At 40.6% G+C, this 16,533-nt stretch overlaps 1 protein-coding gene across 2 annotated transcripts in view; it reads right to left on the bottom strand.

Annotated features, from left to right (window-relative positions):
* Nucleotides 1-16,533, bottom strand: part of VEPH1 (ventricular zone expressed PH domain containing 1) — a 915,267-nt gene that overhangs the window by 865,837 nt on the left and 32,897 nt on the right. For both annotated transcript variants that reach the window (XM_073578996.1, XM_073578995.1), the window contains exon 2: nt 15,677-15,800. The gene's annotated coding sequence lies outside the window, so the exon portion shown is untranslated. The remainder of the gene's footprint in view (nt 1-15,676; nt 15,801-16,533) is intronic.

Genomic DNA, 16,533 nt, shown 5'->3' with positions numbered 1-16,533 from the left:
CTCCATGCAGATCTCTTCTAGAGCAGTGATGTTTTGGGCTTTTCGCTGGGCAACACGGACTTTCAACTCCCTCCAAAGGTTTTCTATGGAGTTGACATCTGGAGAATGGCTAGGATACTCCAGGACCTTCATATGTTTTTACAAAGCCACTCCTTCATTGCCCTGGTGGTGTGCTTGGGATCATTATTATACTGAAAGACCCATCCACCTTTCATCTTCAATGTCCTTGCTGATGGAAGGCGTTTTGTACTCAAAATCTCACAATTCATGGCCCCATTCATTCTTTAATGTACATGGATCAGTCATCCTGGTTCCTTTGCAGAGAAACAGCCCAAAAGCATGATGTTGCCACCTCCATGCTTCACAGTAGGTATGGTGTTCTTCGGATGCAACTCAGCATTCTGTCTACTCGAAACATGACGAGTTTTGTTTCTACCAAACAGTTCTACTTTGGTTTCATCAGACCATATGACATTCTCCCAATACTCTTCTGAATAATCCAAATGCTCTCTAGCAAATTTTAGACGGGCCCGGACATGTACTGGCTTAAGCAGGGGGACATGTCTTGCACTGCAGGATCTGAGTCCCTGGCGGTGAAGTGTGTTAGTGATGGTAGCCTTTGTTATGGTGGTACCAGCTCTATGCAGGTCATTCACTAGGTCCCCCTTGTGATTCTGGGATTTTTGGTCACCAGTCTTGTGATCATTTTGACCCCATGGGGTGAGATCTTGCATGGAGCTCCAGATCAAGGGAGATTATCAGTGGTCTTGTATGTCTTCCATTTTCTAATTATTGCTCCCACAGTTGATTTCATCACACCAAGCTGCTTGCCTACTGCAGATTCAGTCTTCCCAGCCTGGTGCAGGACTTCAATTTTGTTTCTGGTGTCCTCTGACAGCTTTTGCTCTTCACCTTAGGGGATTTTGGATTGTGACTGTTTGAGATTGTGCACAGGTGTCTTTTATAGTGATAACAAGTTCAAACAGGTGCCATTACTACAGGTAATGAGTGGAGGACAGAGGAGCCTCTTACAGAAGAAGTTACAGGTCTGTGAGAGCCAGAAATCTTGCATGTTTTTAGATGACCAAATACTTATTTTCCACCATAATTTGCAAAATAAATCTTGCCAAATCAGACAAGGTGATTTTCTGGATTTGTTTTCTCATTTTGTCTCTCATAGTTGTGGTCTACCTATGATGTCAATTACAGGCCTCTCTCATCTTTTTAAGTGGGAGAACTTGCACAATTGGTGGCTGACTAAATACTTTTTTCCCCACTGTACATATGAAACAAACTAATCAAATGTTTTTATCATTATTTCGATCAAACAACCAATGATCAAGAGTAGAGATGAGTGAATTTGTTCAGTTTTGTCCTCGAATCTGATTTTGACATATTCGAGCCATATTTGAACACTAGTCGTGCTGAATGTATGTCTTATGTTCAGTTCCGAACATATTCGGTAATTTCTACTACCAATGACTCTAACGACGTTCGGCTATGTTCGACAAATATTGCAAAAACATTATTCGAATCCGATCGTATTCGGAACCAAATCCGAACAAATTCACTCATCTCTAATCAAGAGTTAAGAAAGTTCAAGGGAAAATGTTTTACAAGAAAAAATACACATTGTGGGGGTACTAACATAGTATACAGACTAAATTAGAAATGTGAATATAACTTGGGGATATGGTTATATAGGAATGACTAAAGTTATCTGTGCTTTAGTGAATCAATAAATAACTATATAGATATAAATATAATCATGTAGCATAACATAATTGTTATGAAGATTTAATCAATTATGATAATACATATAAAGTGACGTGCTACAGAGGAAGCCCCAAAAATGTCATCATATCATATGGAGCGTTACTCTAAATAGAATGATAACTGGAAGAAATATAGCATAGGCAAGAACAACCTATCCACAGATCAATAAATAACTACGGTATATAGATATAAATATAATGATTTAGAAACACCTGTTCCATCGTTAAAACTATAAGGCAAAACACACAATGGGAACAATATACAGTATATGTGGTAGGGTTCGTACTGCCATGCTTTACTAACAATGACAATATTTAATTAATCTATGGATATGTTCATCTTGCTTGTGCTATGTTTATTCTATATGTTATTCTATTTAGTGTAATGCTTTGTATGTTATACAAATATTTTTGGGCTTCCTGTGTAGCACATGTCACTTTATATTTGTTACCATAATCGATTAAATCTTTCATTATAATAATTAGTTATATGTAATTGTAGGTACATAATTATATTTATATCTATATAGTTATTTATTTACTGATTGATTCACTATAGTACAGATCACTTTAGTAATTCCTATAAAGCCATAAATGTTATATTCACATGTCTAATTTATTCTGTATACTATTTTAGCACCCCCACAACACGTGTATTTTTTCATGTGAAATATTTTTCCTTTCCCTTGAACTTTTTTAACCTATTGAACATTGATTGTTTGGTTGAATTAATAATAAAAACATTTTTTTTCACATTTGAGTAGTTGTGTAACATATGTATAGGTCTGATCATTTTAACTATTACTGTATCAGAACTGAGCTTCTCCACAACAGTCTTTCTTCAGGTTGCATATGCCCTGCTTTACATATTACATTGAAAGATGTTTAATGTTTAATTCTGGAGACTATTTTGCCAGTAGTTTAGTTGAAGGAGAGATTTTTTCCTGTTTTTAACTCTGTTAATCAGTAACCTTTTCAACTCCTGCAATATTTCCAGTGGAAAAAAAATGATCATGAGTAATTTTAAAGTGCCAACAGGTGATGATGTCCTGCTTTCAGCAGAAGAAATTATATTGTGTGATAATGAAGCTGAAGTAAATGTCATTGTCACAACTATTACTAAAATGATTATATGCTGTTTTTCTACCAGTACAAGATATAACACCCTGTCATCATGTAATCCTACCGTGAAGTTGAGGTTTGAATCCAATACTAAGGATTCTGCTTTTAAATGTATGCATGACTTATTGCACAATATATTAGATTTTGAGAGGTATACAGATATAATGCATGTAAAGTCGCCACTACGCCAATAGTAAGCCCATGGAAAGGCCATGTTCACATAGAGCTTTACTGCTGATCAGTGGCTCTGTCAAGGCTTCTGCCTGTGTAAGAGGGTAGAGAGTTGAAGATACAGTTCATCAAAGTTCCACGGCACCTGTGGCCAAATGTCGCCATCTTTTGAGCAAGCTGAGTAAGGTGGAATCAGAAGATGGAGGAAGTGTTCCTGGAGGAATGAATTTGAAGAGAGCACCTGGTCAGGTGGTAGCTGTGAAGTAGTTACCAAATATAAAAGGGCAGAATGGCAAGGCAGGAAGGCAATTGGCACCCACAAGTGAGAAAGGAAAGACATGTGAGCAATAGAACACAGAGGAAGGATGACCAAGGAGTGGGCAGGAACTGAGACCAGCAGGATATCGTAGGTCAAGCAACGAAGTCCAGATGATGGTGATGATAACAACACCAGGTAGCATGTTAAATTCAGAGGCAAGCAGTGCCTATTGGCACACAAACAGTAGAAAAAAACGCTCAAGCTCCATGTAAGACATGAAAATAGTAGGACAAAAGAGCATAAAAAGAAGCAAAAGTTTATTACCATATCAATAACATTGAGTAAAATTAGTAGGAAATCAGTACAAAAAATGGTAACAGATACCAGTAAGGAAAGGAGACAACAAGGGGAAAAAAGGGGAATGTCTATTGGCTCAGTGTCAGCACGAATACAATGTGCTCAATGTAGCAGAGTGTATCTTCTGATAATGCTCATTGGTACACATGACAACTTCACTGGGCAAGTTATCTTGAGTAAACAGTATTTACTTCATATGGGTAAACATGAGATAAGAGAATTCAGAAGCACACAGCCCATGCTGCTGGAATAATACACTCAAAAACTAAATTAAAAGTAACAACAACAAGAGAGCTTCCCTCCCCACAATACAGCAAACATATAACTTCACACTATCGCCATCTGCTGTCAGGCTAGTGCAAAGTCCTCCTTTACATAAACAAAAAGTCCATTTCTGTTGCATATGCCAACACCCTTTCTTGCCAGTAAGGACTTATTCAATCAAACCCAATTTTTTTATTAGTCTCTGGTGTTTATCAGCATTCAACGCCTTTGTGAAAATGTCTGCTGTCATTTCTTCAGTAGGACAGTATTCTAACTTCAAGACTCCTTGTTCCTGATGATCTCTCAAAAAATGATACTTCACATCAATATGCTTGGTTCTTGGATTGACTCTTTCCATCTGAGAAAGAACAAGACATCTTTGATAGTCCTCTTTCAATTTTGTCGGTTCCAATTGTGGTTGTCCTAAGTCTGTCAACAATTGTCTTAACCACAGAACTTCTTGACTTGCATGTGCTGCGGCAATATATTCTGCTTCTGTTGAAGACAGTGTCACAATTGACTGTTTCTTACTTGTCCAACTTATTGGTCCACCTGAGAGGAAAAAAATATGTCCACTGGTAGATCTTCTGTCAGTTGGATCTCCAGCCCAATCTGCATCAACATATCCTGTTAAAATGCAATTATCACTTGTGGGTAGTTTGAGCTTAACGTTGCTGGTTCCTTTCAAATAACGCATTACTCTCTTCACAGCATTCTTGTCAGCTTTATTTGGTTTTGACACCTTTCTACTCAGGATTCCTACTGCTACTGCAATGTCTGGCCTTGTAACAGTCGCTAGATACAGTAGTTTCCCTATTGCTGTTCTGTACTCTTCATTATTTGGTAACACATTTTTCTCACTATTCAACCCTGTCAGAAACACGGCACTGCACTTGCTCACTGAGCCAGTGCGCGTGTCCTGAGTACAAAAACTATGCACAAAGATACCTGTGGAGTGGGCAGCAGTGGTGATGATGCATGCTCCAGGCTCACAGGACCTGAAGCATGTGACTGCTGAGGGCGTGGTCTAAACTCCAGAGAGCTAGGAGCTGAGGAAAACTCCTAAAAGGGTAACTTTGGGACAATGTTACCAAGGGGCATAGACAGAGACATAAACCAGATCAAGCCGGGGTCAAAGCACGAGAAAGTAGGACAGTACCAAAGGGTTAGACAGAACGGATAGTCAGGACGTAGCAATAGATCAGAAGACCAGAACGGGCAAAAGACGGTACAATAGGGACAAACTGTAACGGAGTAACAATAGTCAAGCCAGGAGGTCAGAACCGGAGATGACAATAGTACCAAAACGAGAGGTGGAGTACAGAGTGAGGGGACAGACCGGGTCATACACGGGAAGCAAGCAAGCAATGCAGTATACACACACACCATGGGGTCAGACACACAGCCAGAACAACAGTATAGCTGACAGAGAACCCTGGTAAAGAGTGAGTATAAATACCCCTCCCAGATCCAGAAAGAGGCCACGTACACTTTACCCTGTGAATGCAGGGCAAGAACCCTGTCCAAACCATGACAATCTCTTTAAGATAATTAGTTTCCATTCGAGACTTTACTGTTTTTGCATCCTTCAATCCAAATTTTTATGTTATGTGTTGAATCATGTGATTTTGATTCAGTAGGAAACTTCCGTCTTCTCTTTCTATTTGTATTCCTAGGTACTGTTTCACATTTCCCAAGTCTTTGATTTTGAAATGTTGCTTCAGGATTTTTAGAATGTTTTCTTTATCCCTTTCTTGTTCATAACAAATCAAAATGTTGTCTACATATATGAGTACATAAATCCATCTACTCATCTGCCTTTTTGTGTACAAGCATGGATCAGCTTTGCTTCTTTGAAAATTTTCATTTGTAAGCCCTTCCGTGATTTTGTCATTCCACGCTTTAGCTGCTTGCTTTAAACCATATATGCTTTTCTGTAATTTGCAAACTTTGTTTGGGTTTCTTTCATCTTTGAATCCTGGAGGTTGTTCCATGTAAATGTCTTCTGTTAAAGCTCCATTCAAAAATGCAGTCTTTACATCCAGATGTATCAGTTCCATCTGTTTCATTGCTGCAACTGTAAGTAAAGCTCTTATTGTAGTATGTTTGACAACTGGAGCAAATGTCTCATCATAGTCTTATCCATATTTTTGAGAATACCCTTTAGCTACGAGTCTTGCTCGGTATCATTCAGGTGTGCCATCTGTTTGGTATTTTACTTTAAAAATCCATTTACATCCTATGGCTTTTCTTCCTTCTGGTAAATCTGTCAGTGTCCATGTATTTGAGTCATGCATGGATTTCATTTCTGTTTCTGTTGCTTCTATCCATTTATTAGCTTCTTCTTTAGGGAGTTTAGATACATCTTCCCAAGAAGTAGGTTCATAAATTTTACTTGTGCTTGTCTTGTATGAGAGATGTTTTGGTGGTTTACCTTTGTTTTCTCTCATTGAACGTCTTGGTTCTGTGTCTGTTTGTTGTTGTATTTCTTGATTTTCAGTATTCTGTTCTTCATCAATTTCAACTACTTTCTCATCAAATACTTCTCCAGCTATGTCACTGCTGTTATTCTCATTTTTTGTTTCCAGTGAAATCAAAGTGTCTTCATTTAGATCCTCAATGAATGTCACACTGTTACTCACCGTGACTTTCTCAGTTTTGGGATCTATGATTCTGTATCCCTTGCAATTTTCACTATATCCAACAAATATTCCCACCATGGATCTGTTTTGAAGTTTGGAATGTTTTTCTGTTGAAATGAATAAAAAACTTTACATCCAAAAACTTTTAAATGAATGACACTTGGTTTCATACCTTGCCACAGTTCATATGGAGTTTTCTTCAGTTTTCTTGGAAAAAGTCTGTTCTGTAGATATGTAGCTGTCATTGCTGCCTCACCCCAATATTTCTCTGGTAGTTTGGAATCTGTCAGCATAGATCTCATCATTTCTGTCAGAGTTCTGTTTTTCCTTTCTGCTACGCCATTTTGTTCAGGTGTGTACGGAACAGTTTTCTGGTGTTCTATACCATTTTGTCTTAAGTAGTTTTCTTTTTTGTGACCTGTAAATTCACCTCCATTATCACTTCTGATGACAATTGACTTCCTTTGAAATTTGTTACTCGACCTTGTTACGTAGTCTACAAGTTTATCAAAAACTTCACTTTTGTTCTTAGTTAAGTATGTGACTGTGTATCTTGAGTAGTCATCTATGAAAGTCACCATGTATCTATTTCCTCCTGATGTAGTCACTTTCATGGGTCCACATATGTCAGTATGCACCAAATCAAGTGGTCTTTTGCTTTTCAACTCACTTTCTTTTGCAATAGATATTCTTGTGGCTTTAGATTTTATACAACATTCACATCTTATGGTAATTGAGGAATCTGATATCTTTAGATCTTTTGTCACTTCTTTTCTTTCTAGTTCCCTTATACTGTCAGGGTGTCTGTGTCCTAGAAGTCTATGCCACATGTGAATACAGTTCTTGTGATCATGTGTACATACCTTCATCTGTTCCTTTGGTGTGGCAAGATGATATAATTGTTCATCTGCCTTGACATTGGGTATCACCTTGTTTCCTGCTAGAATTGCACACTCATTGTCTTTGAATTTTACAGTGAGTCCATTGGCTGTTAAATGCTTCACAGATAACAATCCGCCTTCCAATTTTGGAACATACAACACATTCTGTACAAGTATCTTTGAATCTTTTCCGAACTTGTAGTTTAGCATACCTTGGCCTATACCTTCTGCGGTTATTTTGCTTCCATCTGCAAGATAAATAGCTTCTTTCTTATCTAAATCAAGATCAGTGAAGAAATTCTTTTCACTTGTCATATGACTCGTTGCTCCTGAATCAATAAACCAACCAAGTGATGATTTCTTGTCTGTTACTTTAAATGTGCCATTCCAAATATTCTCACATGAATCGGAAATTGTTTTTCACTTTGTGTATGCTATGTTGTAATTTTTGTTTGTGTGCTATCCATATGGTACAGTCTTTCTTTAAATGACCTTTTTTCTTACATCTGAAACATTCTCTTGTCTCTTTATTATAGGGTTATTTAAATTCTGTAGCTTTAAGAGCGTTTCCACTGTCCTTTTCTGTAGAAGAATCATTTTTTTGTTCTTTTCTTCTCTGATATTCATCTATTAGTCTTGTTTTCACAAATTCTAATATGATGTCTTTTCCAGGTATTGTCTCTAGTGCATTTATTAAAGCTGTATATGAATCTGGTAAACTGCACAATAATATTGCTGCTACATGACTTTCCTTAATGTCTTCACCAATAGACCTTAGCTGTGATATTACTTCCATCATTGAGAATATGTGCTTCTTCGTGTCATTATTTGCATTCAATCTCATACTGTAAAGCTTTCTTATAGAAATAACTTGTGATTTAAACTGGGTCTTTCATGTAATTTTCTTATTGCGTCCCACATTCCTTTCGCTGTTTCTTCATTCCTTATGTGTATTAATTGAGCATCATCCACTAATAAGCTAATGGTGGCTCTCACTTTTCTATTCTTTCTATCCCATGTCTGATTATCTTCATCAGGTCTATCTGTAATGATTACATCCCATAAATCGTCCTTAGATCCTTAGATAACAACATCTGTACTTTGAATTTCCATAACTGATAATTTTCACTGTTCAGCTTAGCTACTGTGAGTTTCAGCTCAGTGCTGCACATCATTTTTATATAGCCTTACTTGTTTTAGAGATGTAGTGAAGATATTCTTCTTTCTTCTTGAGAGTTCCTGCATATCCTGTGTGTGGTGATTCTCTGTAATTATCTCCAGTGTGCGGTCATCCAGTTCCTGGGATCATAAATTCCTTTCTCCCTCTGTATCTGGATATTTTCAGCCTCCGTTCACTGGGTTTTATCTCCTTCTGTTAACAGAGCTTATCTGCTTCTCAGTGTCTGAGGTTATTGCTTGTAATTGTCTTCTGGGATTCTGTGTTCTGGGTGTCTCTGTTCTGGGCCCATAACCTGTAGCAGAGTGTATCTTCTGATAATGATCACTGGTACACAGGAGAACTTCACTGGGCAAGTTATCTTGAGTAAACAGTATTTACTTCATATAGGTAAACATGAGATAAGAGAATTCAGAAGCACACAGCACATGCTGCTGTAATAATACACTCAAAAGCGAAAGTAAAATTAACAACAACAAGAGAGCTTCCCTTCCCACAATACAGCAAACATATAACTTCACACTGCTGTCAGGCTAGTGTAAAGTTCTCCTTTACATAAACAATAAGTCCATTTCTGTTGCATATGCCAACACTCAATAGGCGTATATGGATATGCCCCAGATGAGTGAATAAAGTGAAAAAATGACAGGGCATATGTACAAAATCAATATGGGGGCAAATACTGGCCTCTGTATGAAAGCCGACACAAAGCACAAAGTACGAACCCTAGCAATAAAACCCCCAAAGCATTGGTGTGCCACACCAGTAAATACAAAGTCTCGGCAGTGAACCGCCCAAAACACTAAATATGGCCCATGTGGAAATGGAAGGGAACAGGACGGCACTTACCAGTAAGGACCCGGTGAGGAACACCAAATAGGATCAAGAGGAGACCCCCGACGCGCATTTCACCCAGCGTCAAATAGTTTTCTCAAGGGGATGGTTAGTAAACGCCACAAGGACCTTCACATATCGCTGGTAATGGGTCATGTGACCAGGTCACATGCTTACAGAGACCAATGGCAGCGTATGGAAGCGGCGCATGCGCCGAGATGACGCCAGGTCCTACATATATCCTGGCGTCACCCTCTCATCGCACGGAAGCAGGGGGGGCAGGAAAAAAGTCCGGGGCCTGGATCACACGCGAGAGAGGGTGGCAGACGCCGCTCAGTTGCAGACACACTGGGGCCAGACTCGCCCGCATGCACACAGCTGCTGAAGGGACAAATATTATATATAATTCATAGAATCATAGAATCGTAGAGATGGAAGGGACCTCCTGGGCCATCTGGTCCAACCCCCTGCTCAAAGCAAGATTCGCTAAATCATCCCAGTCAGATGTCTGTCCAGCCTCTGTTTGAAGACTTCCATTGAAGGAGAACTCACCACTTCTCGTGGCAGCTTGTTCCACTCATTGATCACTCTAACTGTCAAAAAGTTTTTTCTAATATCTAATCTGTGTCTCCTCCCATTCAGTTTCATCCCATTGCTTCTAGTCTTTGCTTGTGCAAATGAGAATAAAGTTGATCCTTCTACAATGTGACAGCCCTTTAGATATTTGTAGACAGCTATTAAGTCTCCTCTCAGTCTTCTCTTTTGCAAACTAAACATTCCCAAATCCTGCAACCTTTCCTCATAAGACAGGGTTTGCAGACCGGTCACCATTCTGTTCGCTCTTTTCTGAACTTGCTCCAGTTTGTTGATGTCTTTTTTAAAATGTGGTGCCCAAAACTGGACACAATATTCCAGATGAGGTCTGACCAAAGAGTAGAGGGAAATAATGACTTCACGTGATCTAGACTGTATGCTTCTGTTAATGCATCCTAGAATTGCATTTGCCTTTTTTGCTGCTGCATCACACTGTTGACTCATATTCAGTCTGTGATCTATTAGTATACCCAAGTCTTTTTCACATGTGCTGCTGCTTAGCCCTATTCCTCCCATTCTGTATATGCTTTTTTCATTTTTATTGCCCAGATGTAGTACTTTGCATTTTTCCCTGTTAAAAACCATTCTGTTAGTTGCTGCCCACTTCTCCAGTTTATTTATATCTTTTTGAATCCTCTCTCTCTCTTCTCTAGTATTAGCTATCCCTCCTAGCTTTGTGTCATCAGCAAATTTAATCAGTTTACCCTCAATTCCTTCATCTAAATTGTTGATAAAGATGTTGAACAATACAGGGCCCAGGACAGAGCCCTGTGGTACCCCACTTGAGACATTCTTCCAACTGGATGTGCAGCCACTTACGACCACTCTTTGGGTCCGATCACTAAGCCAGTTATGAATCCACCTAACAGTTGCCTTGTCCATTCCATACTTAGTCATTTTTTCAATAAGGATTGTATGAGATACTTTGTCAAATGCTTTGCTGAAGTCAAGATATACTATATCTACAGCATTTCCTTGATCCACCCAATCAGTGATTCCGTCATAGAAGGAAATTAAGTTAGTCTGACATGACTTATTAGTTACAAACCCATGCTGACTCTGTTTAATCACTTCATTCTTATCCAGGTACTGACATACATGTTGTTTAATAATTTGTTCAAAGATCTTTCCTGGTATAGAAGTCAGACTCACCGGCCTATAGTTGCCTGGGTCCACCTTCTTCCCCTTTTTGAAGATAGGAAAAACATTTGCTCTTCTCCAGTCTTCTGGGACTTCTCCTGTTCTCCAAGAATTTTCAAAGATTATGGAGAGGGGTTCAAAAATTTCTTCTGCTATCTCCTTCAGTACTCTGGGGTGTAATTCATCTGGACCTGGAGACTTGAATTCATTTAGGCTAGCTAAGTGTTTCCTCACTATCTTTCTGTTTATAGATATCCTGGATTCTTCTACTCCCTTAATAGGACAGTGAAGAACAGTTGATGTTACATTTCCTTTCTGAGAGAAAACAGATGCAAAATAGGAATTTAAAAGTTCAGCCTTCTCAACATCCTGTCTTACTGTAAGGGTATATAATTCAAAACGTACTAGCAGCGTAAACCTGTTAATTGGAGCCAAGCACAAAATCAGGCAATACAATCAATATGAGAATGTAACAGGATATAACTTCATATTACAAAACATATATATATTAATGCAGGAAGGGTCAGCTGGTCATCAGAATATCTTGAAAGTGCCAGATCTTCCATCAGGCCACCAGAGATAGAAACATGAAGGAAATGGGTGTATATAGAATCACTAGAACACACAGGAGCAGAAGACTAAAAACAAATTAGTAAAAATATAAAAACAGATCCAATATAAGTATTCAGGGGAGGCCATATGAGTAATATGTTAGATGGCCAGAGAAAGCAATGGTGATGACTAAAAAAAGGTTACCAGGGGAACCAGGCTACAAAAAGGAAGAAAAACTGAGGGATTCTTTAAGGCCAAGGGGTGTCATAATATTAAGACGTAAAATCCAGCCCGCCTCTCGCTGGGCTAGGAGTTTTTTATAGTCACCCCCTCTTAGGCCAAGTTGGACCCTCTCTATCCCTCTAACCAATAGGGAGGCCGCGTCACAATTGTGTTTTAATTTAAAGTGGCATGGTAACGTCTTCAAACACAAGGGATCGGATTCATTTATGGCCACACATATGTCCCTCACATGCTCACGTAATCGGATGCGGAGTTCTCTCGACGTCAACCCCATATATATCAGAGAGCAGCCACATGTGGCATAATATATGACATTAGCGGTGCCACATGTGATGTACTGTCTGATATCAAATTGCTTAGCTCCATCTGATGAAACGAAGGAGGAGCATCTGAGGACATTAGTACAGGCAACACAGTGCCCACATGGGAAGCAGCCCACAACCGGACCCCTGGTTGCGAAAGAATTCGCAATCGGGGGTACATAGTGGCTTCTAACAAGTAGATTAGCCAGATTGGGGGATCGTCTAGCTGTCATGGATGGCACTTCACCAATGACAGATTTCAGGGAGGGTTCAGTTGCCAAAACAGGCCAATGCCGATGTAAAATGTTCTTCACGCTCGCCCACTCGTGGATAAACGTGGTAATGAACTTCACCTTATTCCCCTCCCTATTTTTATCCACCATAGGTTGTTGGGGATACAAAAGATCATTTCGAGGTGTCCTCCTGGCTCTATTAAAGCCACGTCTGACACATCTGCGGCTATACCCTCGGTGCTCAAACCAAGACGTCAGGTCAGCCGCTTGAGAGTAGAAATATTGATCAGTGGAGCAAATTCGCCTCATCCTTAGGAATTGTCCGACCGGGACAGCCCTGATAGTGGATGGATTATGAGCAGACCCAGCATGCAATAATGCGTTAACAGAAGTAGGCTTTCTAAAAACATCAGTCTGAAGTTTTCTGGCGCCCTCAATAAGAAAACTAACGTCCAAAAAGTAAATCTTACAAGGGTCGTATTGAAAAGTCAGACCGATGTTAAGAGAATTGTGATTAAGCTGGTCTATAAAAGTCTTGAGCTGCTGGGCAGTGTCCCCCACAACATAAAGTTGTCACCTATATATCTGAGCCAGCACAGCAGATGGTCCCCGGCCGGCGCGCCAACGCCGCTAAAGATGGACTTCTTCCAGGCGCCAAGGAAGAGGTTTGCGTACGAAGGCGCACAGGCCGCGCCCATGGCTGTGCCGAGCTTCTGCAAGTAGAAAATATCCTTGAATACAAAAAAGTTGTGGGAAAGGACAAAACCCAGCAGTTCCAGAATTAGCTCACACAAAGGGCTGTCCAGGTCGGAGGACCCAAGAAAGAGGCGAGCTGCGTCCAGACCATGGTTGTGATCAATGCAGGTATACAAAGTTTGTATATCTGCAGTGACCAGGAGGACCCCCTCATCCACAGAGACGCCATCGACCCGTGTCACGACGTCCGTCGTGTCACGGATGTAAGATGGTAAGGTTTCTACCAAAAGTTTTAAATAGTAATCAATAAACGTACAGACAGGGTCACATAGACTGTCAATACCAGACACGATCGGACACCCCGGAGGGTCAAGGGCGTCTTCGTGGATTTTCAGGAGGAGATAGAAGGTTGCCACCTTAGGGGACCTGACCGTCAAACCTTCCAACACCTTTTTATCAATAATACCAGCTTCCACAGCCCTGAGGAGGATTTGTTGCAGCTGTAATGAGGAGAACAATGGGTTACAGTGGGGAAAAAAAGTATTTAGTCAGTCAGCAATAGTGCAAGTTCCACCACTTAAAAAGATGAGAGGCGTCTGTAATTTACATCATAGGTAGACCTCAACTATGGGAGACAAACTGAGAAAAAAAAATCCAGAAAATCACATTGTCTGTTTTTTTTTTCATTTTATTTGCATATTATGGTGGAAAATAAGTATTTGGTCAGAAACAAGCAATCAAGATTTCTGGCTCTCACAGACCTGTAACTTCTTCTTTAAGAGTCTCCTCTTTCCTCCACTCATTACCTGTAGTAATGGCACCTGTTTAAACTTGTTATCAGTATAAAAAGACACCTGTGCACACCCTCAAACAGTCTGACTCCAAACTCCACTATGGAGAAGACCAAAGAGCTGTCAAAGGACACCAGAAACAAAATTGTAGCCCTGCACCAGGCTGGGAAGACTGAATCTGCAATAGCCAACCAGCTTGGAGTGAAGAAATCAACTGTGGGAGCAATAATTAGAAAATGGAAGACATACAAGACCACTGATAATCTCCTTCGATCTGGTGCTCCACGCAAAATCCCACCCCGTGGGGTCAGAATGATCACAAGAACGGTGAGCAAAAATCCCAGAACCACGCGGGGGGACCTAGTGAATGAACTGCAGAGAGCTGGGACCAATGTAACAAGGCCTACCATAAGTAACACACTACGCCACCATGGACTCAGATCCTGCAGTGCCAGACGTGTCCCACTGCTTAAGCCTGTACATGTCCGGGCCCGTCTGAAGTTTGCTAGAGAGCATTTGGATGATCCAGAGGAGTTTTGGGAGAATGTCCTATGGTCTGATGAAACCAAACTGGAACTGTTTGGTAGAAACACAACTTGTCGTGTTTGGAGGAAAAAGAATACTGAGTTGCATCCATCAAACACCATACCTACTGTAAGGCATGGTGGTGGAAACATCATGCTTTGGGGCTGTTTCTCTGCAAAGGGGCCAGGACGACTGATCCGGGTACATGAAAGAATGAATGGGGCCATGTATCGTGAGATTTTGAGTGCAAACCTCCTTCCATCAGCAAGGGCATTGAAGATGAAACGTGGCTGGGTCTTTCAACATGACAATGATCCAAAGCACACCGCCAGGGCAACGAAGGAGTGGCTTCGTAAGAAGCATTTCAAGGTCCTGGAGTGGCCTAGCCAGTCTCCAGATCTCAACCCTATAGAAAACCTTTGGAGGGAGTTGAAAGTCCGTGTTGCCAAGCGAAAAGCCAAAAACATCACTGCTCTAGAGGACATCTGCATGGAGGAATGGGCCAACATACCAACAACAGTGTGTGGCAACCTTGTGAAGACTTACAGAAAACGTTTGACCTCTGTCATTGCCAACAAAGGATATATCACAAAGTATTGAGATGAAATTTTGTTTCTGACCAAATACTTATTTTCCACCATAATATGCAAATAAAATGAAAAAAAAACAGACAATGTGATTTTCTGGATTTCTTTTTCTCAGTTTGTCTCCCATAGTTGAGGTCTACCTATGATGTAAATTACAGACGCCTCTCATCTTTTTAAGTGGTGGAACTTGCACTATTGCTGACTGACTAAATACTTTTTTTCCCCACTGTATATGATAATTTGGTATACGTCTCTATATCCCTGAGTTGGAGAAAAGCCTCTTTCTCGTATTTATCGGAGGGCCAAATCACGATATTCCCCCCCTTTCCACTGGTTTAATAACAATGTCTTGAAAGGATTGCAATTCTTTGATAGCCTGACGCTGGGTATGTGTCAGGTTATCAAATTTGCGGCGGGAGGATAATGATTTCAAATCTTCAGATGCCAATTTTGTAAATATCTCTACCGCCGGACATAGGGACAAGGGGGGGAATTTAGAGGACATGGGTAATATTGCAGGTGGATACCTACTTCTTGAGGGAGCAGATTGTTCATCAAGAAGTTCTTCAAGTGTCCTCAATGCCTCCTCCTCTGTTTCGGTCAACAAATCTCCAGAAGTGTTCCTTTTATGATGTAATTTCTTCAGGACAAGCTTCTGTGAAAAAAGATGTAAATCCTTCAGGGCTGTGAAGTAATCAAAGGCATTCAAACTCTTTGAATGAGAAGGTGTGTCCAAACTTTTGGTCTGTACTGTCTATATTGTGTACACATTACATAGCACAGGAGCTATATGTTACTATACTAGTCTATTTTCATGTGCTTTTTATGTTTTACTACTTTAAAATGAAAAAAATTGTTAAAATAAATCATGTTTTTTATGTCTCCACATTCTTAAAATTAAAAAATGGAGTCAACCAGTAGCGTAGCTACTGAGGGGGCCACGGCCCCGGGCCCCGCGCTCTGAGGGGGCCCACTCGGAGGTATGCTACTGTAACGTAACTGTATCGGCGTGCTGCGCACGCCAATACAGTTGCATTCTGCGGCAGAGCAGGGAGAATCGATCTCCCTGCTCTGCCGCCCGGCCGCTACGGGCCCCTGAGCTGGTGGTGGGGGGCCCTGTGCTAGCAGTGGGCCCCCTGCCCGTCATCTCAGGGTCAGCTGTATCGGCATCTAGCCGATACAGCTGATCGCATTGAGCGCTACTTCTCCCATCAACCCCATCTCAGCATCCTCCTGACAGCGGGCGCCGGGCAGTGACGTCATCGCGCCCACTGTTAGGAGATGAGTGGGAGCAGTGAGCAGCACAGGTGTTGGGAGGAAGAGAGGTGGGTACTGGATTTATTAATTTTGTTGCATTATAATACAAATGCTGCCTATGGGGGTGCATT

The sequence above is a fragment of the Dendrobates tinctorius genome, unplaced genomic scaffold, assembly GCF_039654945.1.
Source record: "Dendrobates tinctorius isolate UK_male_01 unplaced genomic scaffold, ASM3965494v1 ptg000060l, whole genome shotgun sequence".
In the NCBI taxonomy this organism is placed as follows: domain Eukaryota; kingdom Metazoa; phylum Chordata; class Amphibia; order Anura; family Dendrobatidae; genus Dendrobates; species Dendrobates tinctorius.
Note: the sequence above shows the minus strand (reverse complement) of the source record. Positions and strands in the feature narration are given on the sequence as shown.